General features: G+C 40.8%; 1 pseudogene; it reads left to right on the plus strand.

Moving 5' to 3' along the window:
• Positions 1-3,993: 3,993 nt before the first annotated feature.
• On the plus strand, positions 3,994-7,243 carry LOC140592478 (relaxin-3 receptor 1-like; annotated as a pseudogene).
• The last annotated feature ends 2,839 nt before the right edge of the window (positions 7,244-10,082 follow it).

A 10,082-nucleotide genomic window follows, 5' to 3' on the forward strand; every position in this document is an offset into this window, starting at 1 on the left:
TTCATTAGCTTTCATTTTTTTCATGCTTTCACAAAACTTTAGGAAATTGATGAAGGGATGGGATTTTCTTTTAGTTTTCTCAATTTTAATATACTCTTCCACATTAAAGTGGATTTTATAAGAGTAGTTTTAATTAAGAATCTTGCTAAAGGGTACAACAGCAAGGTACTTACCAGAATTTGGACTGATAACCTTCTTAAGCGCATTTACATTGATTAATGAACACATTCAAATACTGTTCAATTTTTCCTTTTTCTCTCCATGTTTCAGAGGAAAATAAGTATTTTACTCCCCCTAGTGGCCACTTAAACAGGAATTTCTAAATCCTGCTGGAGCCATGTATGGTCTTCATACCAAGGCACATGGTTAGGCCTCCTTAGATCACATAGTAACCTTGATACTGAGAAAGGGTGAAGATTCCTAATTAGGGAAGTGCTTAGAGCTCATAAGAAAATACAGATGAAGGAAGAATCTAAACTTGCTGGGTTGAGATTTGCACACTCTACTACTTTAGCTGATTCTCTGTGCTGTTGTTCCTTTTGCATTGTTTTTTTTAGCCGGTTACATAAATAAACCCAGCTGACATGTCCGCAGTGTGTGTTGGCTCAGTGGTTTGGCCTGTGGCCTCACGCCAGCAGGGCTATGCGTGTGATTTCTGCCTCTGCACATGCAGTGTTTGCACGGTCCTCTCCATATTTGCGCAGGTTATCTCTGGGTACTCCTGTTTCCTTCCACAGTCCAAAAGAACACATTTATTATCATGCCACTGGTAATAACAACAAAAAAATTCAGCTTGCATTTCACGTCATTTCACATGTCATGCCAATTAGACCCACACAGATGTATACAGCGGAGCTCAGAGAGCTATGTCAGCCACTTATTCCAGTGTCCCTGGAAGCTATGTCAGCCACTTATTCCAGTGTCCCTGGAAGCTATGTCAGCCACTTATTCCAGTGTCCCTGGAAGCTATGTCAGCCACTTATTCCAGTGTCCCTGGAAGCTATGTCAGCCACTTATTCCAGTGTCCCTGGAAGCTATGTCAGCCACTGGAGCAGTTGGGGTTAAGGGCCCAGGAGCCTGACAGTGATTTGATTACTGATCCAGCCACAGGATTTGAGCTGGAAACCCACTGCACTCAACCCGCAGAGTCGCACGCTGCTCCATTAAACATGGGATCACAATAATACTATAGGTGCACAGCCGTGGGTTTGAAACCAACCCCTTCTCTACAGTTTGCCCATTCTCAGTGTCTTTCTGTCAACTTACTTCTAAGATCCTCCCAAACTTCCAGGTGATATTCAGGTAAACTGGTGACTTTCCAATGTGACAGAAGGCAGGGGTGTAGGAACATCCCTGCCCCCCCCCCCCCAATATTTAATTTGGCTTCATTCATCCCCTAGTAAACAGACTATTGTATTTCAATTATTGTGTCTCCCTTAATCTCAAACTCTGAAAGTCAGAACTCGCCAACTAAGGAGAAGACACATGGAAATGTACACAACTGTGAGAGGCTGCCTCATATTGCCCAAGCTGTTTTAAGTCTAAATACACATTTTGAAGCATGGAAAAGACAAGTGTGTACAACAGTTTACTTAGAACCTTCCTCCACAAGGTGGTCTTAACAAGTGGGACAGATGTAGTAATTCCACTGGTAAATCATTAATTAGGCAACTACAGGTATCCCTCATTTAACGTCCAATCGATCCATTCATTTTAACGAGCATGACATATAACGAAAATAAAATCAGTGTTTTAATGCCGGACTTAGCGGCCGTTGTTTTTTTTAAATGTGTGGGCAGGTGGGGTGTAGCATTCTCAGCCGACAGAGACGCTGTACTGTGCATCGCTGCCTGACGTATAACGTGACAGTTCTGTACTGTACTAAATGTTTTCATATTGTGCTTTAGTAATCCAAAATAAAGTTTAAAATAGGGCACTATCTGCAAAGTATCTAAAGTACTTAGTACAGTAATTAGGCATCTTCCACTACGGCAGGGCAGAGTAGCCTAAATGGGGGAAACCTGTATTTAAAAACTGCTTGTATTGACTTGAACTGGAAGCACCTGTGTGAGTATGCAGGCTTTTGAGCTGTTTTTTAGAAGGTTAATTTAATGCTTTCTTTTAACATTTAAGACAGCAGCTGCGAGAGATTAAGTCATTTGATTTAAATGGATGCTTCACAACAGATTTTGGTCTAATTCTATCGCAAAATCAACAGCTACGCTGACATTAGCCATGTTCAAATTCAGGGGCTGCATCAATCGAAGGATCTGGACCATGAAGGTGTAGTCTTTGTAGGCTGTCAAATGGTATGGTCTGGCCTACAGAAAAATTTCTGTTTGCATCACCAGCTATTCCCGGCCTTACCCTTGAGTTACAAAGCCCTGCTGCTATTGCCTAGCCAGGACAAACTGCCGCGCAATAAATCATGGGATAGACTAGGCTGCAAAGGATCCATCCCTCGCAAAGCCGGAAAAGAAGGACGCATTTCTAGACCAAATTTGAGCAAGTCTTTGAAATGGGACAGCCTTGTTGCACTGCAGTGATGCATTCGCTGTTCCCGTGCAGCCTTAGAAGGCTGCAGCCCCTGCTTTTGGACACAACCATTAGAGAGCCAATGAGATGTGTGTGGGAGAAGAGAAAGAGGGGGGTGGTCAGTCCATGTTGGAGGGAGAGTCACATGATCAGGATAACTGGGTTAATTCACTCTACCTGTTCCATTTTCCCTTTGGGCGTATTGCTGCATCCCATTTGAACTCATAACCCAGAAATTCCAAGTTGCTAATTGGAAATTTCAACTGGAGTGCCCACTAAACTCGGAATTCCTACTCGGAAAGTTACACAACCCAACCTCAGAATTCAAGATGGCTGCACCTATTATCAACAGAACATAAAGCTGTGGTTTTATACTGTTTATTAGCATGTATATGTTTTATTTGTGGCTTATTAAATTGGTCATACACACAGTGCTGTCCAACCACCGGGCTAGAACTGAGGCCTGTTTCAGAAAGCAGGATTTCTTTCTTAGCTGGATACCTTGTCAGATTTAAGGTAGTCTGGGCTAAGTGTAAGTGAACAAAGATAAAGATCATTTAATTGGGATGAATTAAATGCAACAAGTTATCCAGCTAAGCAACAAATCCTGCTTTTTGAAACAGGTCACTCATATTGCTAAATAGCTTTCCCACTTGCTCTACTGGAAGGCGGTTACCTCGGGTGTGGCGTCATTCCCAGCTCTGACATCCGACCTGCAGGGTAAATGGAACGCAGCATATCAATTGGTATGTTCTGAATAGCTTCCTCCTAAACACCTGCCCTGTCAGTTCCTAGAGCTAAATAGTATAGCTCAGGGTCTCTCAACCCAGCCCTTGAAGACCCTAAAATGATCCACATTTTTACTCCCTCCCGTCACACTCGAGAACACCAAATACCTAGCTACCTACTTCAGGTGTATTGGGAGCTGAGAGATAGTAAAAATATGGACTCTCTTGGGGTCCCTGATGACTGGACTGAGAAACACAGGTCTAGTTCAATCCCTCCTGCCCAAATTAAATATGTTTTGCTTGTGTTTCCTTGCACAGAATTATTTTGTTGCTCCTACTTCCCTTGGAGCCACAACCATCCTAGTTCTGATTCCATCTTTTTCCTTAAAAAGACTTTTGGTCCATGGGCAGTTCCCTGGTTCTTTAGATACCCCTGTTTGAGATGTTTCAATGCAGAGAAATCACAGGTGGTTGTGAATGGCCTTCTCAACAATGTGTTAAAAACTGAAATGCTTTTAACAAGTGAATTGAACGGCAGTTCAACTTTTGAATTTTCTGAGATAACAGGGACTAAAGCGTGTTTTAAGGCATGCCGCATTTACCTGCATTCACTTGTTCCATTGTTAAAAAAACCTCATTTTTAATTATAAATTTCGGTGTAATTCTGTAGGTTTCTTTTCAGGTGTAAGACTTACGTCTGAATTACTGCTTACAAGGTACGTTAAAAGTTTGGGCTCCGGGAACTCAAAACGATATGTTAATTTGCCCAAACATGCTTTAGATTTTCTTATAAATCCTAAAAATACAACATCAGTGGAAAAGCCATAAAGTTATACGTGATTAATTATAAAGTAAAATACGAAACAGAACACAAGGAAAGCATGTGACTAGCGGGAGAGGGGTGAGCGTTTGCAGCAGGCAGTATATAGATTTGCATCTCAGTTAGTGGAAAAAACAGCTAAATATACACGATCGAAACGGTCGCGTTGTTAAAATTACAACATATATGCACTAATTAATGAGGACCTTAAGATGTGAGTGTAAAAACTACGACTCCAAATACAGATTTGATACCACTCCATATCATCTTTATAAGTAACATACAAACAGATTGCGAGACAATGGCTCGTTCGAAGAAACTCAATCACGTTCATAGCTCAGTTCGTTGTGAAAATTAGTTATATTTTCGTTGTGCGTATATTAAGTGAATGTCTGTGTAGTGTTATCCTGAAACATGCTACGGCAAACAAACGTGACGCTTACGACGCATCGCAAACCGCCCTGTAATCGATTTACCTTTTAATACAAGTACATAGCCGGCGTTCAATTATTTTAAAATAATGTGCCTATTTGGAAATGCATGTAGGTGAAATTCTGATCTGCTTTAGCCATATTAAGATATCTTCTGGAGTAAAGTTTTTTAAGCAATGCGCAGTTAGCAAATCTATACAAAAGCTTGTGCTTGCAGATTAATGCGCTTGTTTCGAGGCGCTTTGATTATTTAAATTAGAAATAAAACCCGCCAGATAAATCAACGTATTTTTATTTTAGTGAACATATAAATTTTCAGATATCTTAAAAATGTCTAAACAATGATAATTTGATTTAATATTAGTAATTTAATAGCGTATTATGCAGCAATATTGTCGCTCGACAAACTAATGCTACTATACGTTACGTGGTGCTTCCGTCTTTATTTGTTTCAAATCCCGACCGTTTTACTTTCTGTATGTTTTGGATTAGAAATGATCTCCGCACTTATTCTTATTGCAGCTTTTCTATAGATAACTCAGAGTAAAAGTGACAGCAATAATGTCTCCTTTTCTCTTTCAGTACCCTTTATTTACTCAGAAAAGACTCCCATCGATTATTATGGGGTTGGGGTCATCTTTTTGAGAAACCCAACCTCAGTTCAGTGTAATGCATTTTTGTTTAAATTCTTTCTGCGAAATATTGATTACTATGTTGTTAAGTTGACAAGGAGTGTCTGACAAGAGGACCAAACCGCAAGCTTCACACTGGTTTTAGAATCCTGGAAGAGTTACGCAAGGAGAAATCTCCAGAAACCTAAGAAATGTGGTGAAGTGGACACATCTCAAGCAATTTTCCTGGAAGACATTTTAACATGACAGAGTCAGACTGCAAGAGACTGGAGCAGTTTAATAAGACTCTGCACCTTTGCGGTGCAGACCCGACTGAGCTGAGGTATCACATCATCACCCTACTGGATGACCTCAACTTCTCGGGGGGGGGGGTGAGTCCCCCCTGCTTCATACTGCCATTTCTGCAGTATATACCATGGTGTGTGTCTTGGGGCTGATTGGTAACTTGATAGTATTGTGCTTTTTTCGTTCCACCAAAGGCAAGTTCCACATCAACTTCTCTGTTCTGAACCTCCCCATCACTGATCTGTTTTCTCCATGGGTCTGCTTTTCTGGACAGTTGATGTTGCCCTGAATTACAGCTGGTCCTTTGGCTGGTGTATGTGCACCTCCCTCTTGACAGCTAGCTGTAAATGTCTTCCTGACTGCTGTGACTGCGGTGTGGTATTGGTTCTTAGCTGCTGCATTGAGGCTATCTAGGCCTTTGTCTATGTCTGGTGAGCCTCACAGCATCTGGTTTGGAGCCTTACTAGGTGCAGCCCCCAGTCTTGTCTTTTCCCACTGCTGCTAACATTGGAAATGACCAGCTCTGCCTTCTCAGATTCCCAGAGGGCAGCTTCTGGTTGGGTGTCCACCACCTCCTGAGGGTCTTCATGGGGTTTCTGCTGCCATACTCAGTCCTGATGGTCTCCTATGTACTTCTCCTGCCCTTCCTCTCTAGCCACCACCTAAGCATGGTCAACCATCATCGCAACAACATGTTTCATAGTCTGTGGCTGTGGTGATTGTATCCTTCTGTATCTGCTGGTTTCCCTTCAATTTTATTACATTCTGGTGTGTCCTGATCAAGTTTGACTTCCTTGAATGGACGTCGTCATTTTCCATGACTTATGTTTTTCCAGTGGCTACTTGCCTTGCCCATACGGATAACTGTTTGAACCCTGTCATATACTGCCTGGCGCACAGAGAGCTTCACGTAGAGCTGAAGAAAATGCTGTGGAAACCTTGGGTCTCAGACGTGCCTGAGCCTTGTTCTCCTGTGCTGAGCTGTAGTGAAGGGGAAGCCCAGGAGATCTGCTCAGCTGCTCCACTTAAACATATGGAAAGCCACACTGTCCATTCACATGTCAAACCATAACCTCAATCCCCCATCTCCTGACTGTAGCACAGTGATAAGAATTATGGATATTTATTTATCTCTAAGTAATATTACATAGATTAGGAAGGGAGGCCAAATAGAGGTAAAGGTTTAAGCTCATAATCAAGTAACAGATTTGAACATTTGACCCTTCTGTAATTGAGGATAATGTGCACTGGACGTATCTACACTCTGCACTGGACGTATCTACACTCTGCACTGGACATATCTACACTCTGCACTGGACGTATCTACACTCTGTCTTTACTGATGCCTGCAGGTAATTTGGAAAATGGAATACAAAAGTATTCAATTTGCACATTTCAAATTTTAAGAACTAATTTGTTTTACTATGAAACACTGCACCCATGAAAACAACGCATCTGTATAGGAAGTGAATTACATAAATACAACATAAATTGACCATGGTAGCATCCTAAAAAAAGGTGTTTGCTGTTTTCCTGTGATTTATACATTAATTATATTGCCTGTGGTGACTTTTTAAAATTTTCATGGCTGAAGCAAACATGGGGTTCTTCTTTGAGGTCAATGTTTGTGGGTTAGTAGCAGTGATCGGAAAGTTGCTGGTTTGAATCCCACAACTGGCAGAGATGTCATCGTGGAGCCCTTGATCAAGGCTTCGAACCCCTGTTGCTCCAGGTTCAGTGATCGGCACTTTGCTGTGACCACCAGACTTGCTCTGACCTGTATATGTGTTTGTGTCTCAGAGAGAGCTATAGATGTGATAGTGAAAACGACCATTTCCCCATGGGAATGAGTAAAGTAGCATTATTCTCTTCTGTTGAAACAACCCTTCCTAGTAATGTATAATTGTCTAATTGTCTTTCTGTACTGCAAAGAGTACTTCTGTCCATCCATCAATTTTCTAACTGCTTATCTTGGTCAGGGTCGCCAGGAGTCTATCCCAGGCATCACCAGGCAGTAGGATGGGGTTCACCCTGGGCGGAATATCAGCATGGAGAGTACTTGTGAACAATTACTGTAATTTCTCTGAAAATGGTAGCACTTTGGGGTGAGTTTTAAAAAGGACAATGAAGTACAGAAATGTCAGTGCCTGATGTAGCTGAAGTGTAAGGTTAGAAATATTCGCCCTCGGTTTTGCCGTTTCCTTACATACTCTGTGCTAAAGTCCTAAGGCTTGTGCTGCTTTGATTTTACAGCCTGTGTTTTCACAATGTTCACACCTCTTGTGTTACATCAGATAGACAAACGTTGTGTTCAAGTGTTCAGAGCTGCATGTCTTTCATATGGCAAAATCCAGAGGGACTCGATATCATCTGGTATGAAAAGACTGTTTGTGTCAGCAAATTTATTTTGAAATAATATTCTCTTTTCAGGTAAAAGTTAACACTTATCTGAAAAAGAACAAAATATTTGGTGTTGCCCTTAATTTAGTAAACTGTCACTTGGTAAATAACAGCAGCTACCGTTCTATAAAAACAACTTAAAATATGCTGAATTACTATTCTGTAAGGAATAACTGTAAGGAATATGAATATGTGCATTTGTAAATTATGTTGTTATAAGTGCATTTTTTAAAATCGATAATGTTACTGTCTTAAACTTGAAACTGAAAAAATGTAATTTTCCTATTTTTTCAATTGTCCTGTTTCCATTAACTATAAAATTTGTAAATACTTCAAATGTTTGAATTGATTAAATCTGACAGCATGGAATGCATGTACACTTTCAGATTTTCAGTCTGATCTTCTGATGATTCTGATTAGTAGAAGGTCATTTTGAAACAACAACAACAACCAGATATTACCAACAACTACTCATTCCACTGATGCATTAAAATGCTTGTAAACATGTAATCAATTAATTCCTTAATAAATTAGTGCCTCATTTGTGCCACATTTTCTATAGTCAGTTGTAAGGGTGCCCCATCCAATTAGGGAATAACCACCAGACTGCTCTTCACAGGCATAATAAACGGGACTTATAAAATTTTTATTGCCTCGATACAACATTTCTTGCTAGATCTCTTACCATTATTATGTAATGATACTGGACTTCACAATGGGACTTAGTTCTTTTGGAGATTATGTAAAATTAAAGTAACAATCTTAAGCCTAGGCTGAGAAATGATTAATGGGTACGATTTGTTTTTCAGGCTCATCGGGACGCCATTTTTGCTTGTTAGCAGAGTTCCCTGATATCTTGGAGGGGGGGGAGGGCTCCATTAATTAACACCCAGTGGGTTTTTGCCTTTCGAGTTTCATTACATACATCCTCACCACTGACCACACGGATCAGGCAAGGAGTTCTGATACCATCTGTTGTACTCTGGTAGTCCCTTTTGATATCTGAGCCAAGGACCAGCTTTGGGGTCAGATTTACGGACCAGCTGTTTCGTGTTCATCTAACCCACACTGCTGACTCCTCTCAGATATCATGGCCATAGACTGAATGTAAACATTCTACTCAGCATGAATGGACACACATAACGGTGCCGAAGTTTTTGGTTCGCCTCTTCAGCCGCTGCTGTATAAATCTCTCTGCCCATTATTTCACTTGTTTCTGTTGCTACCGATGTTATTATCGCAGTAACCCAGTTTGGTGGGAATCTCCAGTCGCCACTGAGTGGCAGCACAGTTCATGTTGTCCGTGGTCCTGATGCTGAGACCTTGTTTCACCAGGGCAAAAGATGGCATGTTTGTGCTTTCGGGAACAAAGACCTTCAGAAGACGAAGTAGCCGTATGGATGCAAACGGAATGCTGATGTAAATTTCACATTTTAATTGAATGGGTGATGAGATGATTGACTACTACTGTAGCCTCAATCCTCCAGGGCTGTGATTCTTTCTGTCTTTGTCTTTATTCTCCTGCATTCTGAAAATATGTATTTTTTTTTTTGTGAAGTGGTTTTTCCAATCAGTGTTTCTCAAACTAGTCCTCAATGAGCCCTTAAAGGTCCACATTTTTGCTTCAAAAATGTGGACTGTGAGGCAGGGAGCTGGGAGGGAGCAAAAAACCCATCTGGGGTCCCCAAGCACTGTGTTGAGGTTCTGAATTCTAAACACAGTTTTAAATTGCTTGGCAATGGATGAGCATGCAAACCAGGGTGTCGCCCGTCTCATGTCCTGTGCTTCATCAATAGGCTTCAGGCTTGCTGATATCCTCCATCTGATGAGCTTTTATGGAAAATTGATGCATTATAATTACCCAATAAGACTTGGACATGATTTCCTGAAGATATTAATATTTTTGATAAATCGTGAGCTGCTGAGCCTCCTGTGGCCCCCAGCCTACAATAATGAAAATATTAAATTGTTATTCACATTAGAATGCTACATGAATATAGTATTGAGAATACACATCTTACCCTTTGAAAAGTTAAACAGACCCTCCGCATTAAAAAAAAAATCATTGTGGTTCTGCAATAATTTGTGAAGGTTTGTGTCCACTTGTAGCTTTTCTCATGAATTGCTCAGTCCATAACTGACGTTCTGTGCAATATAATAAATGATTTGGAATATTAGGACTGCAACCTTGTACTTGAGACGACGTGGAAGATGGATGAATAGATGAAATATTGGGGTTAAGTTCAAGTAA

This window comes from Paramormyrops kingsleyae, chromosome 9 (assembly GCF_048594095.1).
Source record: "Paramormyrops kingsleyae isolate MSU_618 chromosome 9, PKINGS_0.4, whole genome shotgun sequence".
Classification (NCBI taxonomy): domain Eukaryota; kingdom Metazoa; phylum Chordata; class Actinopteri; order Osteoglossiformes; family Mormyridae; genus Paramormyrops; species Paramormyrops kingsleyae.